Source organism: Mobula birostris, chromosome 2, assembly GCF_030028105.1.
Source record: "Mobula birostris isolate sMobBir1 chromosome 2, sMobBir1.hap1, whole genome shotgun sequence".
In the NCBI taxonomy this organism is placed as follows: Eukaryota; Metazoa; Chordata; class Chondrichthyes; order Myliobatiformes; family Myliobatidae; genus Mobula; species Mobula birostris.
In genome coordinates this window covers 187,668,199-187,690,070 of record NC_092371.1, presented here as the reverse complement: position 1 = coordinate 187,690,070, position 21,872 = coordinate 187,668,199, and the positions used below count along the sequence as shown (strand labels likewise).

The 21,872-nt window shown below is 41.8% G+C and overlaps 1 long non-coding RNA gene across 1 annotated transcript; it reads left to right on the top strand.

Moving 5' to 3' along the window:
• The first annotated feature begins 586 nt into the window (after window positions 1-586).
• On the top strand, window positions 587-21,508 carry LOC140209879 (uncharacterized). The gene is made up of 2 exons (XR_011889088.1): window positions 587-855; window positions 20,569-21,508. It is a non-coding gene; the product is annotated as an uncharacterized lncRNA (long non-coding RNA).
• Window positions 21,509-21,872: the final 364 nt, after the last annotated feature.

Here is a 21,872-nt window from a genome sequence, read left to right as displayed (position 1 = left end):
GGGGATCTTTGATGATAGATGTTGCTTTCTTGAGGCCGTGTATCATATAGATAATACCAAGGGTTTGGGATGGGATGTGCCCCTGATGTATTCAGCAGCTTCTCTGCAGTTTCTTAAGTTCCTGCTGTACCAGACCATGATGCAACTAGTCAGGATACTTCTAATGTTGTTTAATAATTTAGTCACTGCTAGGATCATCGCATGAAATAGCAAGAGGAAGGCTTTTCAGCTCACAGTACCTTGGCTAGCTGTTTGAAAAACCTTCTAATGCCACAACCTTTTTTTTGTCCTTTAGTTCCAAGTTGAAAGCTGAAAGGTTAACCCCTTTCTTTAATCCGTAGTTTATGAAGTGTCAATGTCAGTAAGGAGCAATTTAGAGATTCTACAAGTAAACGCTTAATTTTGCTATACCCAACAGGTAAATTTTCCACCTCTTTCAAAATGCTCAAAGCTATTCAGTGTATTTGTGGGCTGCTGATCGAGTTTAAAGATGACAGCAAGCAAAATTAAGAAATATTTCGGTTGTTTTTTGCTACATTATCTACCGCACTCAAAACTGGACAGGCTACAACAGGTTAACATAAAATGACCGGATGTTGTATTTGTCTGGGCAGGCTACAGTGCCTGTGGCAGCTGTCAGGAAATAAATAGAAGAAACAGCCACAGATAAAGTGCTGGATGTTTAAAAAGTAGCAGAGATAGACTCTGTGACAGGAAGTTGAGGTGTCAGGGCCACTGAGTGATATGGTGCTTGCACACACATTGTTATTAAAGAATGGAACCACCAGATAATGAGCAAGAGGACACAGCTGTCACTGGAATGATGAAGTAACTCCAAGGAAGTCGAACTTTGTGGTAAGTTACCCCACACTTTGTTTTCTTTACATTAATGTTTTTTTTCTCTCTCTGCAGCTTGGAACTGATCGGTTGTTTTTGAAAGTCTAAAATGATCTAAGCTTCTACCTGCTTTGAAAGTTCCCCACTTTCTTTGCTCCTTCAGCATAAAATTTTCACTTACATAATCATAAACTGTAAATAACGTAAAACCACAGGAACACTCTTCCAATGGCAGCTGTACAACTGCAAGAGGAGACATGGAGATCTTGGAGAAGTGATACTTTACTGAATAAGTCCGTCTTTTCAGTCTAGAAAATATCACTTGACCTAGCAGCTACAGCCCATTAAGAGGGCTAATTCACTACTCTTGGTCTGGAGAAGTACTTCCTGCTTCCACTGCTGAACTGACCAGCTCCAATTTTATGTATATGCCCTCTTGTTCACTACCCTTCCCTCGGCGAAAAATAGTTTCTCTGTTTCTACATCCTTGACTCCCATGGATATTTAAAGTACCACGATTAGCCCGCCCCTTAATCTTCTAAACACAGGAGAATACAAGCAAAGCTTTTGTAATATGATCTCATAAATTAACCCTTTCAAGCCTGGGGCTAATTTGACAGATCAGCATCAAGCCACATCTGAGGCCAAAATATCTTAGCACCCAAAAAAAGAGAATGCAGAATCAAGAAGGGTATACGACAGGACTATAAAACTGAAGCTGGTGCTGTCTAGCTTAGGCGTTTATATATCAATAGGGCCAAATGCTTGCTAGTTCACAGGCACTAAAGAACAACTTTCCCAGTTGACAGAGATCATATACAGTATCTATCTGCAAATGACACACAAGCCTTTTTTTCCCAAAATTCTGAGAGATTTGTAGAAGTATAAATGTACAAATTTAGACAATGCATAGCTTAAATTATTGGTCAAAACCTCCCATAACTACCAGCTCATTTTCGCTACCATTCCCTGATATTTAAACAACATCTGCTATATCACAACCATCAAGAATGTTGAAAGCAACTTCTAATGAGATGCATCCTTTTCTGTACTGTAACTTAACCCATTCTGCTTCTACTGGCTGATCACTCTTACTGAAATATCCCAATTTCAATTCTGCTGCTTATGTTCTCATTGTTACATTCTTTTCCCCAAATTTTCCATCTAAAAATGGCATGGTTTGTCATGTTTAATTACCAATTATTCCCCAGATGTCGCCTGATCTCAACATTGGCTTGTACATGATAATTACATGGCTGCAGCTCTAATAAGAACTGTCCACAAGTTGCAACACAGTTTAAATTTATTAGTAAAATCTTATCACAAGACAAAGGAGCAGAAGTAGGCCATTCGGCCCATCGAGTCTGCTCCACAGCTCTCCCATGAGCTAAACTATTCACCCATCTTGTTCCAATTTCCAGCTTTTTCCCCATATCCCTTGATACCCTGACTAATTAGATACCTATCAATCTCCTCCTTAAACACCCTCAATGATCGGGCCTCCACAGCTGTACGTGGCAACGAATTCCACAAATCCACGAATAATCTCTTTGAATAATCCAGGGCTAAGTGAAAGCAATGAACAATTTAATGTATTATTTAAAACTGATGTGTTGTACTGTACAGAGATCAAGATTTCGCTTGACACCAAAGTCTACCTCTAATTTGTGCTTACTCTGGACAACAAAGATTTTGCTTCCTGAATACTTTTGGGTGTATCTTAAGAATTTTGAACTGCTGATCATGAAAATCACTATGAAATTTTCTTACCACACACTTTTTTTTGTAATCACCTATACTTGTTATTTCAGTTCATAACTCAAGTCAATTAAAATGTTGCCCACAATGTAAGCTGAAAAGTTTTCTCTCCAGGCATGCCTGGGCATGCTTAGGCAGGCCAAATGCTGTAAAGTGGGACATGTTATAGAGAAGCTATAAAAGCAAGCCACCATTCTATGCATTGCATTTACATGTATATCGGTTTGCAATCACATTGATTGGCATGCTCTGGGCGCATGCTCACTATAATAAAGTAATTGTATTTTCAGGGGTATTTGTGATAGCAAAATGTCTCGCCAGCGTTGCAACAGCCACAATACTTTCTGTCATATTTGTGACAAAGATGGAGCATGACTCCTCTTATTAAGAAAGCCTATGAGCTCTACTTTGTGTGTAAAATTGACAACCAAGCCAAAACCTGGTCTCTTCACATTTTCTGCATTCCCATTTTGGGCTTCTTCCCTGTAAATCGTGGCACTGTCAGTGACGAGCATGGTGAAAGGTTCCATCAGGACATCGGAGGACCAGTATCGGTGCAACTGGAACCGATCAATGCTGGCTGATTATTGTTGGACACTTTAGCCTCAGATGCTGAGTACAAATGAAGATAATCAACAGAACATTTTTAGCTTAGTTGAACTATTGCAAAGGATCAAGACTGTTATGCAATTAAGTGTATTATATTCAATGAAGTTAATTTCTCCAAATTCCATTGTGATACAAGTAGTCTGAAATTATATTTGTGTTCAGCTTCTGGCGGTCTCTTAACCAAAATAAATTCTGAGGAAGCAGCACTTTCAAAAAAATTTGTTGTCCAGTGTTATCATTCCACAAATATTGCCCAGCTTGCTGAGCATTTTCAAGCATTTTTTATTTTAATTTCTGATTTCCACGTTTTACAGAGTTTTTCTCTTTCATTTAAGATTAACCTTTGCCAGACTGAAATGATCCATTATGAACCAAGCAAACAAAGCCATTAAAATATATATCAGTTGTTATAGTCCTCATCCTTGAACATTTTTATGAGCACAGGACATTCATTTTTAGAAAAAAAATACATATTTTGGAAATCTCATAATTAATGAAATTTCTTTGTTTTGGAAGAAATCTCCTACACCATTGCCATTCACTTCCAACCATCACTGGGTATGTGTCATAATCCTATTGAAGGAGCAAGAGGATAACTAGAAAGTGCATGAGGATAAATATGAGAATTTAAGAGTTTAATGAGATTTTGATAATTTAATCAATTCAAATAAGTTCTATAATAAAGATAAGACGCTGGATTACAATTTTGGGATATGATCAGGTGGAATGTGTCCATCGGATGTTTTGCACAGTTTTACAAGTGGTAAGAAATCAAGTCGACAGTTCTTTGAAATAGGCTGCCAGAGAAGTGGATCCTTTTCGTTCATTTTTACTTGTTTGGAGTCTGAAACATTTTGGTTCTATCTTTCTAGCAGGAATAGTCAAATGAATGGTACCAGTACAGCACAATAATCTAATTTATCACTGCAACTGTTCCTTCATTTGCTTTCTAATTAAGGAAATCTGTTTCCAAGTTGTTAACTAAGCCAGAATCTCTTATTGTTTATTTCTTAACTTTTGAAAGTTAAAGAACATTGCATTGAAAATAACCAATATACCTAAAGAATGAGATGTGAGATTTCCATTTGGCTTCTAAACCTCCAAATAAGAATTATTTGATCAAGCTACATGAAACGTAATGTTATAACTTGTATAGATCGGGGACAGATTGCTGAATTCATGCAAAATATCCAGAGTTTAAAAAAACACTGATAACTGAGTCATTTCACCGGATCATTGATTAAATTACAGAACAGAGGTCCAGACTAACGATCCAGCGGAGTGTTCAAACCTCACTATAATGTTATGGCCTTTAAATCCAGTTAAAAATTATGTGGAATTTGCAAACAAACAACCCATCTGTTTCACATATGTCATTCAGGTCAGTAACCTCGCTGCACTTATCTAGTCTGATCTATATGCCAACCCAGTCTGGCAATAATGTAGTTAACTGAACTGCTCCCAAAAGTCACTATGAAAACCATCCAGTCTTATGATAATTTGCTTCACAGCTCTAGCGACTTAGGTTTGATCCTGAACTTGGGTGCTCTGTGTGTGGAATTTGTGTGTTCTCCTTGTGATAGTATGAGTTTCCTCTAGGTACTATGGTTTCTTCCTGCATCCTAAAGTCTTTCTGACCACTATTTTAGGTGCGGGGCACAGAGTGGAGGGAGGTTGATAGAGTGCACTGCAGAATAGATTGTAAGGAAAGTAAGTGGGAATATAGCACAGATGGGGCTGGTTAAAGAGCCAGCATGGACTCAGAGGGCCAAGTGGCCTCCTTCTTTGTCTTATGAAAGAAAACAACATTAAAATAGAAAAATGATAAAAATAGATGGATGACCGGGCACCAGTCTTGGCACTGATCTTGAACACAGTAAAACCCAATCAATTCTACAAAGTGTCCATACTGATATGTGGAGAGCAGTGTCTAAGTTGGGACAGCTGTCCCACAGATTTGTCACCTATTGTCACCTTACACAGCTCCATCATAATCGTTGGGCATTTTCTCTCTCAATGACAAGGCAGATCCATCTAAGATACTGGTACATTCTATGCAAGCAGGAAATAAAACAAAAGAAATGGTTATTGACTTCAGGAAGAGGGGTGGAGTATGGGACCTTCAGCATTGCCATAAAGTCAGATGGCAAAGAAACCCCCTCTGGATTACCTCCTACTGTCCACTCACAGATGATAAGCAACACTTGGAAGAAGCACCAAAAGGAACAAGACATTGAATATACCTTGGAAGGGGAGTTACTGTTCCTCACCAAGACTAGCTTGATAATATCACCAAAAACCAAGCTGACTGAATGAAATATAAGTGCTTTATGATTATCACATGTACTGAGATACAGAGAAAATGCTCCTGTTTGCATCCCATCCAGACCAATCATTCCATACATAAGTACCACCCACAAAATACTGGAGGAACTCAGCAGATCAGGCAGCATTTATGGATAGGAAGAAAGAGTCAATGTTTCAGGCCACAACCCATCATCAGGATGCTGATGAATTTCTAATTCCGTAGACGTTCTCGGATTTATTTCTGATTATAGTGGCTGATATACATGAGAGACCATCCCCTTTTTGTGTTAGAGATTTCATGCCCCTTTTGGCATTAGAATCTGATGAAAGACCCTTCATCAGGACATTTTCATCAAACATAAGTACTACAAAAAGGAAAAGAAAACAGAATGTAGAATATAGTGTTATATTTACAGAGAAAGTGCCATGCAGGTAGACAAATAAATTGCAAGAGCCATGATGAAGCAGACTGTCCTTATGCATTGGGGTACATATTCTCAAGCTTTTATAATGGTGAGGATCATGAGGTATATGTTGAATTTCCTTAGCCTTGGACGATGTAGAGGTGTTGGAATGCCTTCTTTGCCATAACATCCACAGGGCTGAACCAGGACAAGTTGCCGGTGATCTAGGAACTTGAAGCTGTCAACCTTCTCCATCTCAGCATCACTAATACAGGCAGGGCCCCGTACGCTGCCCCTCTTCCTGAAGTCAATGACCATCTCTTTTGTTTTTTTTTAAATCGAGGAAAAGATTGCTGTTTTGCATGGGTAGCGTGCTGCTAGTGATTCACCAACTGTCCCCTAAAACATACCCAGCATTGACCAGCCCTGCATCAGGGCCAGAATGAACATTCTGCACTCACTGAATCAGTGCAGCCCAACAAATTTCAAGAATCTTGATGGCATTGAGGACAATGGAGTAGCTTGGCTGGCATCCCATCCACCACTTAAACATACACACCCTCCATCACTAGGGCATAAAGTTTGCCATCTGGTGAAATTAAAAGGTGCACTACAGTTAGCCACCTGGGCTAACCCAACAGCATCGCTCAAACTCCTTAATCACTAAAGCCAAAAGGAGCATAGGAATATGACCAACTACAGGCTCCCATCTACATCCACATCAGACACCGTAATTAAAAATACACCACCAGTCATTCATCATCACTGAGTCTAAATCCTGGAACACCCTACTGAAAAGCAGTCTTTCAACAAAGGTGGCTTACTGTCATGTTCTCAAAGGCAATAAAGACTGGGCAGTAAATGGTGACCATGCCGGCACATACTGAATCAAGGAGCATCAGCTGAGACTATATGTTGTGAAATTTGCCTCCGTCACAGAGTCCGGCCCTGTAGCTCAGAAGGGTAGAGATAGGAAGAGGAGGGCAGTAGTAATAGGGGACTCGATATTTAAGGGGTCAGACAAACAATTCTGTGGACGCAGTCAGGAGACCCGGATGGTAGTTTGCCTCCCTGGTGCCAGGGTCCGGGATGCTTCTGATCGCGTCCAAGAGATCCTGAAGTGGGAGGGAGAGGAGCCAGTGGTCATGGTACATATAGGTACCAATGACATAGGTAGGGAAAGAGGAGAGGTCCTGAAAGAAGAATATAGGGACTTAGAAAGGGAGTTGAGAAAAAGGACCGCACAGGTAGTAATCTCGGGATTATTGCCTGTGCTACACGACAGTGAGGGTAGGAATGCAATGAGGTGGAGGATAAATGCGTGGCTGAGGGATTGGAGCAGGGGGCAGGGATTCAAGTTTTTGGATCATTGGGACCTCTTTTGGCGCAGGCATGACCTGTACAAAAAGGACGGGTTACACTTGAATCCTAGGGGGACCAATATCCTGGCAGGGAGATTTGCAAGGGCTACCAAGGTGACTTTAAACTAGAATGGTTAGGGGGTGGGAATCAATTAAAGAGACTAGGAGAGAGGAGGTTAGTTCACAAATAGAGAAAGCTAGTATACAGTGTGTGAGGGAGGATAGGCAGGGGACAGAGATCAGGAGCACTCACACCAAAGATGTAGGGGACAAGGAAGAAAAAGATAACAAAGTTGTTTGCTCCATTAAGGATAAATAGAGAGTAGGAGCTGGAGAGTTTCTTAAATGCATCTATTTTAATGCTAGGAGCATTGTAAGAAAGGTGGATGAGCTTAGAGCATGGATTAATACCTGGAAATATGATGTGGTAGCTATTAGTGAAACGTGGTTGCAGGAGGGGTGTGATTGGCAACTAAATATTCCAGGATTTCGTTGCTTCAGGTGTGATAGAATAGGAGGGGCAAGAGGGGGAGGGGTTGCATTGCTTGTCAGAGAAAATATAACAGCAGTGCTCTGGCAGGATAGATTAGTGGACTCGTTTAGGGAGGCTATTTGGGTGGAATTGAGGAATAGGAAAGGTGTTGTGACGCTTATAGGGGTGTATTATAGACCACCTAATGGGGACCGAGAACTGGAGAAGCAAATTTGTAAGGAGATAGCAGATATTTGTAGTAAGCACAAGGTAGTGATTGTGGGAGATTTTAATTTTCCACACATTCTGTAAAAGGGCTGGATGGTTTGGAGTTTGTCAAATATGTGCAAGATAGTTTTTTGCAGCAATACATAGAGGTACCAACTAGAGAAGGGGCAGTGTTGGATCTCCTGTTAGGGAATGAGATAGGGCAGGTGACAGAGGTATGTGTTGGGGAGCACTTCGGGTCCATTGATCACAATACCATTAGTTTCAATATAATTATGGAGAAGGATAGGACTGGACCTAGGGCTGAGATTTTTGATTGGAGAAAGGCTAACTCTGAGGAGATGCAAAAGAATTTAGAAGAAGTGGATTGGGACAATTTGTTTTATGGAAAGGATGTAATAGAGAAATGGAGGTCATTTAAAGGTGAAATTCTGAGGGTACAGGATCTTTATGTTCCTGTTAGGTTGAAAGGTAAGGTTAAAATTTTGAGAGAGCCATGGTTTTCAAGGAATATCGGAAACTTGGTTCGGAAAAAGAGAGGGATTTACAATAAATATAGGCAGCTTGGAGTAAATGAGGTGCTCGAGGAATATAAAGAATGTAAAAAGAATCTTAAGAAAAAAATTAGAAAAGCTAAAAGAAGATATGAGGCTGCTTTGGCAAGTAAGGTGAAAATAAATCCAAAGGGTTTCTACAGTTATGTTAATAGCAAAAGGATAGTGAGGGATAAAGCTGGTCCCTTAGAGAATCACAGTGGACGGCTACGTGCGGAGCCAAGAGATGGGGGAGATTTTGAATAATTTCTTTTCTTTGGTATTCACTAAGGAGAAGGATATTGAATTGTGTAAAGTAAAGGAAACAAGAAGGGTAGTTATGGAAAGTATGACAATTAAAGAAGAGGAAGTACTGGCGCTTTTAAGGAATATAAAAGTGGATAAGTCTCCGGGTCCGGACAAGATATTCCCTAGGTCCTTGAGGGAAGTTAGTGTGGAAATAACAGGGGCTCTGACAGAAATATTTCAAATGTCATTAGAAACGGGGATGGTGCCGGAGGATTGGCGTATTGCTCATGTTGTTCCATTGTTTAAAAAGGGTTCTAAGAGTAAACCCAGCAATTATCAGCCTGTGAATTTGACATCAGTGGTGGGTAAATTGATGGAAAGTATTCTTAGAGATGGTATATATAATTATCTGGATAGACAGAGTCTGATTAGGAACAGTCAACATAGACTTGTGCGTGGAAGGTCATGTTTGACAAACCTTATTGAACTTTTTCATGAGGTTACTAAGAAAGTTGACGAGGGTAAAGCAGTGGATGTTGTCTATATGGACTTCAGTAAGGCCTTTGACAAGGTTCCACACGGAAGATTAGTTAGGAAGGTTCAATCGTTAGGCATTAATATTGAAGTAGTAAAATGGATTCAGCAATGGCTAGATGGGAGATGCCAGAGAGTAGTGGTGGATAACTGGGTGTCAGATTGGAGGATGGTGTGTAGCGGTGTGCCTCAGGGATCTGTACTGGGTCCAATGTTGTTTGTCCAATGTTGTTTGTCATATATATTAATGATCTAGATGATGGGGTGGTAAATTGGATTAGTAAGTATGCAGATGATACTAAGATAGGTGGCATTGTGGATAATGAAATAGTTTTTCAAAGCTTGCCAGTTAGGCCAGTTAGAAGACTGGGCTGAAAGATGGCAGATGGAGTTTAATGCTGAAAAATGTGAGGTGCTACATTTTGGTAGGACTAATCAAAATAGGACATACCTGGTAAATGGTAAGGCATTGAAGAATGCTGTAGAACAGAGGGATCTAGGAATAATGGTGCATAGTTCCCTGAAGGTGGAATCTCATGTGGATAGGGTGGTGAAGAAAGCTTTTGGTATGCTGGCCTTTATAATCAGAACATTGAGTATAGGAGTTGGGATGTAATGTTGAAATTGTATAAGGCATTGGTAAGGCCAAATTTGGAGTATTGTGTACAGTTCTGGTCACCGAATTATAGGAAAGATGTCAATAAAATTGAGAGAGTACAGAGGAGGTTTACTAAAATGTTGCCTGGGTTTCATCTCCTAAGTTACAGAGAAAGGTTGAACAAGTTAGGTCTTTATTCTTTGGAGCGTAGAAGGTTGAGGGGAGACTTGATAGAGGTGTTTAAAATTATGAGGGGGATTGATAGAGTTGACATGGATAGACTTTTTCCATTGAGAATGGGGGCGATTCAAACAAGAGGACATGAGTTGAGAGTTAAAGGGCAAAAGTATAGGGGTAACATGAGGGGGAACTTCTTTACTCAGAGAGTAGAGGCTGTGTGGAACGAGCTTCCAGCAGAAGTGGTTGAGGCAGGTTCGATGTTGTCATTTAAAGTTAATTTGGACAGATATATGGACAGGAAGGGAATGGAGGATTATGGTCTGAGTGCAGATCGGTGGGACAAGGTGAGAGTAGGAGTTTGGCACGGACTAGAAGGGTCGAGATGGCCTGTTTCCATGCTGTAATTGTTATATGGTTATATGGTTAATACAATGCAAGACATGATAATAGAGAAGAAAAAGAAAAACTCAGAATTTTAGTAAGTGTGTATATATATATAGTCACGTACCCCGTGACGGGGATAAAGAACCAGCAGAGATGGAAAACACTTTAGAGTCTCGTATTGCTATAAACTAATAATATTTATTAGTAACTACGCAATACAGTAATATAAATGTAGATAAATCAAACAAGTTAGCAATGATTATATATAAAAGTAAGTCAGAAATAGTAGGGGACAGAGGGTCCAGTGAGATGGAGGAACTGAGCGAAATACATGTTAGTAGGGAAGTGGTGTTAGGTAAATTGAAGAGATTGAAGGCAGATAAGTCTCCAGGACCAGATGGTCTGCATCCCAGGGTGCTTAACGAAGTAGCCCAAGAAATAGTGGATGCATTAGTGATAATTTTTCAAAACTCGTTAGATTCTGGACTAGTTCCTGAGGATTGGAGGGTGGCTAATGTAACTCCACTTTTTAAAAAAGGGAGAGAAACCGGGGAATTATAGACCGGTTAGCCTAACGTCGGTGGTGGGGAAACTGCTGGAGTCAGTTATCAAGGATGTGATAACAGCACATTTGGAAAACGATGAAATGATCGGACAAAGTCAGCATGGATTTGTGAAAGGAAAATCATGTCTGACGAATCTCATAGAATTTTTTGAGGATGTAACTAGTAGAGTGGATAGGGGAGAACCAGTGGATGTGGTATATTTGGATTTTCAGAAGGCTTTTGACAAGGTCCCACACAGGAGATTAGTGTGCAAACTTAAAGCACACGGTATTGGGGGTAAGGTATTGGTGTGGGTGGAGAGTTGGTTAGCAGACAGGAAGCAAAGAGTGGGAATAAACGGGACCTTTTCAGAATGGCAGGCGGTGACTAGTGGGGTACCGCAAGGCTCAGTGCTGGGACCCCAGTTGTTTACGATATATATTAATGACTTGGATGAGGGAATTAAATGCAGCATCTCCAAGTTTGCAGATGACACGAAGCTGGGTGGCAGTGTTAGCTGTGAGGAGGATGCTAAGAGGATGCAGGGTGACTTGGATAGGTTGGGTGAGTGGGCAAATTCATGGCAGATGCAATTTAATGTGGGTAAATGTGAAGTTATCCACTTTGGTGGCAAAAATAGGAAAACAGATTATTATCTGAATGGTGGCCGATTAGGAAAAGGGGAGGTGCAACGAGACCTGGGTGTCATTATACACCAGTCATTGAAAGTGGGCATGCAGGTACAGCAGGCGGTGAAAAAGGCGAATGGTATGCTGGCATTTATAGCGAGAGGATTCGAGTACAGGAGCAGGGAGGTACTACTGCAGTTGTACAAGGCCTTGGTGAGACCACACCTGGAGTATTGTGTGCAGTTTTGGTCCCCTAATCTGAGGAAAGACATCCTTGCCATAGAGGGAGTACAAAGAAGGTTCACCAGATTGATTCCTGGGATGGCAGGACTTTCATATGAAGAAAGACTGGATGAACTGGGTTTGTACTCGTTGGAATTTAGAAGATTGAGAGGGGATCTGATTGAAACGTATAAGATCCTAAAGGGATTGGACAGGCTAGATGCAGGAAGATTGTTCCCGATGTTGGGGAAGTCCAGAACGAGGGGCCACAGTTTGAGGATAGAGGGGAAGCCTTTTAGGACCGAGATTAGGAAAAACTTCTTCACACAGAGAGTGGTGAATCCGTGGAATTCTCTGCCACAGGAAACAGTTGAGGCCAGTTCATTGGCTATATTTAAGAGGGAGTTAGATATGGCCCTTGTGGCTACGGGAGTCGGGGGTATGGAGGGAAGGCTGGGGCAGGGTTCTGAGTTGGATGATCAGCCATGATCATAATAAATGGCGGTGCAGGCTCGAAGGGCCGAATGGCCTACTCCTGCACCTATTTTCTATGTTTCTATGTTTCTATGTTTCTATGAATAGATATGTATGAAAACCAAGCTTCTTTAAGCCTAGGGGTAAAAAGATACAGTCTTACGATGTTGAGTAAAGTTCAGTTCAGTTCAGTTCATGGTGTTTAGTTGAGTAGCGACTGAGAGAGAGAGAGAGTGAATTGAGTCTTCAGGTGAGCTGATGCCGTCGATCTTCTCATCGTCCTCCGAAATCCTTTACAAGTCACCGACTGTGACTTTAACCAGGGGGACCGGTCTTCTGTGGTGGAGCTATCACCCAGGCGAGGATGGACACATAGACAACTCCCCACCAGTCAACCCCTTCTTCACCGTTGGAATAGCAATTTGGATCAATCCGCCTGATTGATCCTCCAAAACCCACTTTTCGTGCGGGCACAATAATGCTCATTGTGTCCAGATCATGTGTCATGAGTCTGGGGTCTGTATCATCTGACCTCCCATTTATTTCACCAGGCTGAGCATCACCTGCCATTCAAAGAGTCCCTCCTTCCTTTGTCTGTAAAGGAGTGCACAAGCAGGCAACAAGTCCTTGAAGAAATATCAACAATGTGCTGAAAATTGTAACATCGAGTGTCCATTAATTAACACTGCCTTCAGTCACCATAGCAACTTACGAGCTGCTCGGTGCAGTCTCCAACTCCAAACTCAGTAAAAATCCAAAGTTACTTCCAATGCCTTAAAGTGACAGTCCAACCGTTAATCTTCGTCTCTCTCTCTCTCTTTTCAAAAGCAACATATTGGTGGTAAATAACTCTGTCTCTCTCTCCTTTCCAAACAAACCATCAATGATGAATGTCCTTCTCTGTCTCTCTTCAAACAATTAATAGGGGCACTCCAGGATCCCCTCACAATATTAAATAGTTAAATTAACTATTTAGTGCAAAAAATAGGAAATTTAAAAAAGTAGTGAAGTAGTGTTCATGGATTCAATGTCCATTCAGATGTTGGATGGCAGAGGGGAAGAAGCTATTTCTGAATTGTTGATTGTGTGCCTTCAGGCTTCTGTACCTCCTTCCTGATGGTAGCAATGAGAAGAGAGCATGTCCTGGGTGGTGGAGATCCTTAATGATGGATGCTTCCTTTCACTCCTTGAAGATGTCCTGGGTGCTACAGAGGCTGGTGTCCTTGATGGAGATGACTAATTTTACAACTCTCTGCCGCTTACTTTCATCCTGTGCAGTAGACCCTCCCACTTCTCCCACCCCCCAACCACATGGTAAAGCAGCCAGTCAGAATGCTCTTCACAGTTCATCGGCAGAAATTTGTGAGTATTTTAGGAGACAAACCAAATCTCATCAAACCCCTAATGAAATATAGCCGCTGTCTTACCTTCTTTACAGCTGCATCAAAATGTTGGGTCCAGATTAGGTCCTCAGAGGTATTACATCCAGGAGCTTGAAATTGCTCACTCTCTGGTGTGTCTTACCCTCCGCTGAAATCCACAATCAGTTCTTTGATCTCACTGACATTGAGTACAAGGTTGTTAGCTGGTATATCTCACTCCTGTATGCCCTCTCATCACCATCTGAGATTCTGCCAGCAATGACCTGAGGTTGCTTATCTTATTTAAATATATATAATTTCATAGGAAGAGGACAAATTTGTTTAAACTTGTATTCAGTTTGGTTCCTGGGGTCAGGGTGAGATGTGACTTTAAGCTTCTTTGGTAACACAATTAACTTTTGTTTATTTCTGCAAGAAATAAATTAGGTCAAATTGCAGCTCAGAACCAGGAAATAATTTCCATGAAACAAAAGCTCACTGTAACAAAGAAGGTAATGTGGAGAAACAGGGTAAATGAAATTCATAGTGAGTCTGGTGACAAGGAGTTATGAGTATTTATTTTTTATTGTAGAGATACAATGCAGAATAGGCCCTTCCATTCATTCAAGCTGAGCCGCCCAACAACCCCTAGCTTTAACCCTAGCTTAATCATGGGACAATTTATGATGGCCAATTAACGTACTAAGCTGTGCGTCTTTCAAATGTGGGAGGAAATCACAGCACCCATGCATTCCACAGGAAGGACGTCCAAATTCCCTACAGAGGACACAGGGATTGATCTCCGAACTCCAACTCTGTAAGCTGTAATAGCATCGTGCTAACCACTATACCACTGTGGGTATTTTGAGACTACTGTGGGCATGCAGCAGCTGCTGGAAGATTTTTATCATTGTGAAGTTTTGCACTCAAACTGTGTTTATTTTTCAGTTTTCTCACCACTCCTTAGTCTCTCCACACTCACCACTGCCATTATTGCACCATGATGTTACAGCTTTGTGGCTTATTGACAGAACTGAACTTGTAACACACAAGTACAGCTATAAATTCCTTTTTGGGCATTTGTCATAAGCTATCACACATAGTGGAAATCAACCCTCCACCACACCCCACCACACCCCAACACAGATCAGCCAAGTATCTGATTAATAAGAAGACTGCTTTGTAGGCTTTTCACAGAAGTATTGAACTTTTACCTACTTTTACAAGAAAGCCATTATTTCTAATAGGTGCTCAAACGTGAGGTGCATGTATATCCTGTTGGTATACAGGATGTGGGCATCGTTTTTGCATAATTTCAGCTGCTTGTAACAACACCTTCCTGGAAATGTGTCCACAGGAGGAGATGGCTGTGGGGGAGCACCATCCTGTCTAGATTATGAGGGATGATGTCAGCAGCAGATGGTACTGCACATGCAGTTCAAAACTGGGCAGCGCGTGGTGTCAGCTGAATGCAGATTGTCACAGTGAGCATGCCCCTGAAACATACCATTCAAGCCTCCGTTGCTAGAGCAGTACTACTTTTTGTGTACATTTAAATAGACCCTGTTGAAAATGGGAACAGAAAACCAAAACAGAACAGTTTGCCTTCTTACATAAACCCGATTTTTCAAAATATAGAATGCCTCCGACTTTTTTAAACCATGGTGCAGTTTTGGGGGATTAACCACAGCTGCATGCCTTGCTTCAGAAGTGCATTTTGGAATTAAAGAAAAAACTTGATTGTTTCTCCCTTGATGGTTTTTTTTAATAAAATGCCTCTCTCTTTAGGAAGATTTAGAGTTCCTAATTGTCCACAAAACTGTCTCAGCTGTCACTGAGATTAGTAGCAGTAAGGGTTGCAAAATGTTTAACTCCCTGATCTGTGTTGTCTGTGATGCCTTCTGGTGAACACATTTGATTTCTTTGTTTCTGGTTTAAAATATTATATGCCATATTGTCTCTACAATAGTTCTTCTTAGTTATGTTTGAGCCTACAGCACATTCTGACCTATGGAATCTGGGACTGACATAAGCAGTCCACACCTGCACCATTTGCATCACTGTGCTGTGATTCATGTTGAATAATTTTACAAAACATCCTGGAGCGCTTTGAAAACGATGAATTTGTGTCTTTATGTCGCCCATCTGCACCACAAATGCAAATGGCAAACACAGTCGACTCCTTGTTGGACTAAAGTTATCAACAGTTTTTTTTAATTTGTGCTTTTTGTCAGGAACTAGCATTGACTGACTAAAAATGACGAGTAGGCAGGGGCTAAATGTGAGTCAATAAAATAGATTCGACTGAAAAGTCCGATTCAGTTGACTAATTTGCAGATTATCATTTGATTGAGTAATGGAAGTAAAAAGGTATTTTTGTAGTGTTGCCTAAAATGATAAGAATGTCCCAAATAAAGCAAAGGTCAAATGAAGGTGTACACTAAAATTATTCAATTAATTCTCAGCACTTTGGGCTAAAACTACAGTATTCAATTTATTCTCAGCACTTGCCATTTCCAACAACTGCTTGTAATTGTATAGTGCCTGTGAAGGAGATCTCAGACAAAGAAAATGCGGGGAAATCCCAGCATGTCAGATGGCATCTGTGAAAAGAGATAGAGCTAATATTTCAGGCACAAGATTCTTAAAATTCATCAAAGGTCCTGGGCTCAAAACGTTAACTATTTCTCTTTCCACAACTTCTGTCTCACATGCTTATTGTTTCCACAGTTTTCTATTTTTATTTTGGATTTGCGTTCTTAGCTGGCTTTCAAAATTTGGCACCAAAAACTTGGTGAAAGTGCTGGACAAGGAGTGATTGAAAGAAAGGATAGAGAGATTTAGGGAAATAATAAGGACACGTGATTCTGCCCACTAGAAATCCCTCCTCATTGATCTTCCAATCGGCACTTGTCCCTGTAAGTAGGACAATGCTTTAACCTACTCCTACATCTGATCCCTCATCACCATTCAGGGTTCCAAACAGTCCTGCTAGGTGATGTGACACTTCACTTTCGAGCCTACTGGGGGCATCTACTGTATTCAGTACTTCCAGTGTGGCCTCCTCTACATTAGTGAGACACGATGTAGATTGAGGGACCACTTCATCAGGATCCTTCATTCCGCCCATCACAGAAGGCAGGGTTTCCCAGTGGTTACCCATTTCAACTCAACTTCCCATTCCCATTCCGACATGTCACTGCTTGACCACCAATATTGCTACGAAGAGGACACACACAATTTGTCGAGTAATATCTCATATTTCATCTGGGTAGCCTCCAGCCTGATGGTGTGAACAACGAATTTTCTAACTTCCAGTATTTTCTGTTCCTCTTTTTTTCCATTCCCCATTCTAGTTCACCTCTCGCTACTTCTCTTTTCCTCACCTGTCCACACCTCCTCCTGATGCCAATCCTCCTTCCCTTTGTCTCACGATCCATTGACCTCTCCTATCAGATTTCTTCTTCTACAGCCCTTTACCTCTTCCACCTTTCACCTCCCAACTTCTCACTTCAACTTCCAACCCACCCCCCACCCACACACATTCTCCTTCATCTGATCTCACTTATCACCTGCCAACTTGAACTCCTTACCTCCCCCCACTTTCTTATTCTGGCGTTTTCCTCCTTCCTTTCCAGTCCTGATGAAAGCTCTCACCCTGAAACGCCAGCTGCTTATTCTCTTTCGCAGATGCTGCCTGATTTGCTGAGTTTCTCCAGCTCTGTGTGTGTGCCACTTAAATAGAAGCCACTGTGCATTGGTGAACAGAGTTGATGGATGTATGAACTGAGTTATGCTACAAACTAAACTAGAGATAATCTCATCTAATGAAAGGATAAGTTGAGGAAGGCCAACAGCAACTGAATCTGAATAGCCAAGAGCCTAGTCCACTGATGTTATGAAGTCATCTGCACAGTCTGACAATTTAAAACATAAGAATTATTATGAGAAGTGGTGATGGGAGTAATTAGGATACAAATAGAAGCTGGCAATACAAGTAGTTTGGACCTTGGTTTTCAAGAGATATTGAGGCTCTGGTTAAGAAAAAGAAGGAGGTGCATAGTAGATACAGGCAGGCAGGAAGGAACACACAAGGTACTTGAGGAATATATGAAATGCAATAGGATATTAAAGGAGAAAATCAGGAGGGCTAAAACAAGACATGATTTTGCTTGCGCAGACAATGTGAAAGAGAATCCGAAGGGCTTGTGTGTATTTAAGGCAAAGTTTGATAGGTTCTTATTGGACACGGCATCAAAGGTTATGGGGAAAAGGCTGGAGAATGAAGCTGAGGAGAGAAAAAAAAGATCACCCATGATTAAATGGCAGAATAGACTCGATGGGTCAAATGCCCTAATTCTACTCCTATGTTTTAAGGTCTTCTGGTCTTTTGGCTTCTACAGATATCTTGAGCAAAAGAATAGCAAGATCCTCTGAAGATCAGAGTGGTAATCTATGCCTGGAACCAAAAGAGATAGAGGAGATTTTAGCAACACACACAAAGTGCTGGAGGATCACAGCAGGCCAGGCAGCATGTAATGAAAAGAGTACAGTAGACATTTCAGGCCGAAACCCTTCAGCAGGACTGGATTTCCAGCATCTGCAGATTTTCTCCTGTATGTGTGAAGAGAGTTTAAATTGATCTTTTGTACCTGCATTTACTCGGGAGATGGATACAGAGTCTATAGAAGAGAGGCAATACAGCAACAAGATTATGGACCCTATACAGATTACAAAGTTCAAGGTTCATAGTAAATTTATTAGCAATGTACATATATGTCACCATATACAACCCTGAGATTCATTGTCTTGCAGGCATACTCAATAAATGCGTAGAATAACAACCATAACAGAATCAATGAATGACCACGCCAACTTGGGTGCTCAACCAATGTGCAAAAAGACAACAAACTGCAAATTCAAAAAGATAATAATAATAAATAAATATACAATAAATATCGAGAACCTGAGATGAAGAGTTCTTGAAAGTGAGTCCATGGTTTGTGGGAACATTTCAGTGATGGGGCGAGTGAAGTTATCACCTCTGGTTCAAGAGCCTGATAGTTGCGGGATAATAGCTGCTCCTGAACCTGGTGCTGTGAGTCCTGAGGCTCCTGTACCTTGCTCCTGGTGGCAGCAGCAGCAAGACCTGGGTGGTAGGGAATTCCTGATGATGGATGCTGTTTTCCTGCAACAACACCCTGCAGACATACTTAATGCTGGGTAGAGCTTTACCCATGAGGGACTGGGCCGTATCCAATACATTTTGTAGGATTTTATGTCCAAGGACATTGGTGTTTCCATACCAGGCTATGATGCAGCCAGTCAATATACTCTTCACTATACGCCTACAGAAGTTTGTTAAAGTTTTGGTACCATGCCAAATCTTTGCAAACTCCTGGACAGGCCTTCTGAAATGATAACAAAGTGGCGACCCACCTTCTAGCACACACAAACGGGCTCACGAAACAGCATGCGCAGGCAGAGAGACCGGCCCCAAAAAGGGTGCCAGGCCATCTTCACCAGCAGGGGGAAAATCCTGCGTGTGGAAAGGGTCTGGGAATATGCATTCCCCACAGCAGTCCCACCCAGGGAGGGCAGGAACGGGAAGGCTTTAAAGCAGGCCACGAAGTTTGAATAAATCTCTTTCATCACAACTTTAACTCACCGACTATGTGTGGTTATTTTAGCGCTGTGTGTAGCACACCGCTACAACACCAAGGAATTTAAAGTTCCTCTGATCCCACAATAAGGACTGACTCATAAACCACTGGTTTCCTCCAGAGGAGGAGATTTTTATTGTCGAGGCAAATTAAGGTGGGAACAGCCTGACAAGGTGTTCCCTTGGGCTCTGTGGGAGGCTAATACAGAAACAGCAGGAACCAAAACAGAGATATTTAAAACATCTTTAGCAACAGGTGAGGTGCCAGAGGATTGGAGGATATCTAATGCTGTTCTGTTGTTTAATAAAGGCTCCAAGAATAAGCCAGGAAATTATAGGTCACTGAGCCTGACATGAATTTTGGGAAACTTATTGGAAGGTATTCTCAGGGACCAGATATATGAATACTGTATTTGGATAAACAGGGTGTCAGGGCACTGGAGCAGGGATCCAATCGCAGACACAATTCTATGCACACAGGGATATTAACTGAGTAACAAATTCTGAGGTGCAAACAAAGTCAGTGTCAAAGTTCAGGCAGAGATCATCCAGAGAAATCCAAAAACCAGAATTGGGAAACAGGCGGAGTCAATATTCAGACAGACAGAGTACAGATATTAATGCTAGAAAGGCTCAGGAAAATTCATTGGCGCAATCTGGTAATAAACAGGTGAAAACACAGGACTGAAATACACTGAGCAATAAACAGAGAGGCAGATGATAGGGGGAGCACAATGAGACACAGGTGGCAGCAATACAGGTAATAATGAGAAACAGATGAGAGACTGAGCACTCAGTAATACAGGAGCAGGAGTAGAGCAGGAGCAGGGGGCAATACAAAACCACAGACTGACAGTTAGGGGGAAATGCACAAAAAGAGAGTTCAACTGGAGGTACAGACACAGGGACTGATTAGGAATAGTCAGCATAGCTTTGTGCATGATAAGTTGTGCCTAACCAAACTTACAGATTTTTTTGAGGAAGTTACCAGGAAACTTGATGAAGGCAAGGCAGTGGATGTTGTCTAATTGGACATTAGCAAGGCCTTTATCAAGGTCCCACATGGGAGGTTGGTCAATCAGGTTCAGTTACTGGATATTAAAGATGAGGCTTGAGAAGAGGGTGGAGCAAAGTTAAGATGGTGCTAAATAGCATTCCTTTGCTTGCATCTTTGGAAACAGCTCCTCTTCTATCTTTGATATCTCTTTTTTTCCTTTTCAGGGTTCTTTTGAAGAAACTGACCTGGAGTTACACCCTGACTTCGGTTCTTTGCGGGAATAGGATCCTCTCTCAGGGCCTCACGACAGGCCAGTTTTTGATGTGCCCAGGACACGGCCTGGAAGACTATTGCCGCCTTCAGTGCACCGGATTTTTGTGGCTCTGGAGATGGGTTGATTCAAGGCTGCTGCCCCTGACTGAGGCATTGTGGGAGAACATGAAACATCAGGAACTGTGTGTCCGGAGACCTGAGGCTTTCCGGGGCGGATTCTCAGAGTGCAGAACTCGGAAAAAGCGACGCAACAGACTTTTAACATCATAATTCTGCGAGTTGTATGTTAAGTCTCCCCTCACACTGTGAAACAGGGACACCTCTGTAAGGGGTTTCTTCTTTTACGTTAATATGAAGGTTAACAAAATGGCTTCTTTGTTATGTTATAATTAAAATGGCTTTTCTGTAAAAATAACTGCGATGTAAGGAGTCTCTCTCCCCCCCCCGTTTGGGTTATATTATTGATAAGAGAGGGAGCAAACCAATGGGATAGATGTTATTCTTTCTTGTGTGTCTGTAAGCTATTGTTTTTGTGGGTGTTGGGAGAGAAGGCGCGATGGGGACAGAGAGAGGAGATGCGATGTTTAAGCTGGCCGACGGGACGGACCCCGAGCAGAAATCCGAAGCCCAGGGTCTTCAGCGAGGAGAGGAGATGAAGACAGACTCATATGGAGCATCTGGTTGAGCACTGTGGTTGGTCCCAGGCGGCGGGTCGAGGTGGTCGGAGGGGTTCGAATGGTGGAAAGAGAACCCTGTTACTTGAGCTCCAACGGTTGTGCACAAAGTGGTTGAACTTTGATAAGTTTGGCGTCTTTTATTTTCCTTTTATATTTTGTCTCTATTAATTACATAGTTCCAGTAATATCTATAAAGTGTAATCATTTAATCGTATATGGTGTATTGTCTGTTATTTGGTGGGGTGGGGTACATCACACAGCATCCACACAAACTTGATTACCCAGTTTGGCAGGGCCGAAGGCTGCTCCCCCGAGACGAAAGCGAGCTGAGCGAGCCTGAGACTTACCAGGGGCTACATTTGGGGGCTTTGTCCGAGGTTGGATTCAGTGGTGTGCTGTATGATTGCCCTGTTTAAATCAGTGTTGCGGTGTCTCTGTGGGATTGCGGTTAGTAATGTGTGTCTCTGTGGGATTGCTGGTTATTACTGCATGCGTGTTGGGTGGGGTCTTTGTTCGAGTTCAGACTAACGCTGAAGAGTTGGTGGTGGGACTGCCAGTGTCTATTGGTGCCCCGGGTG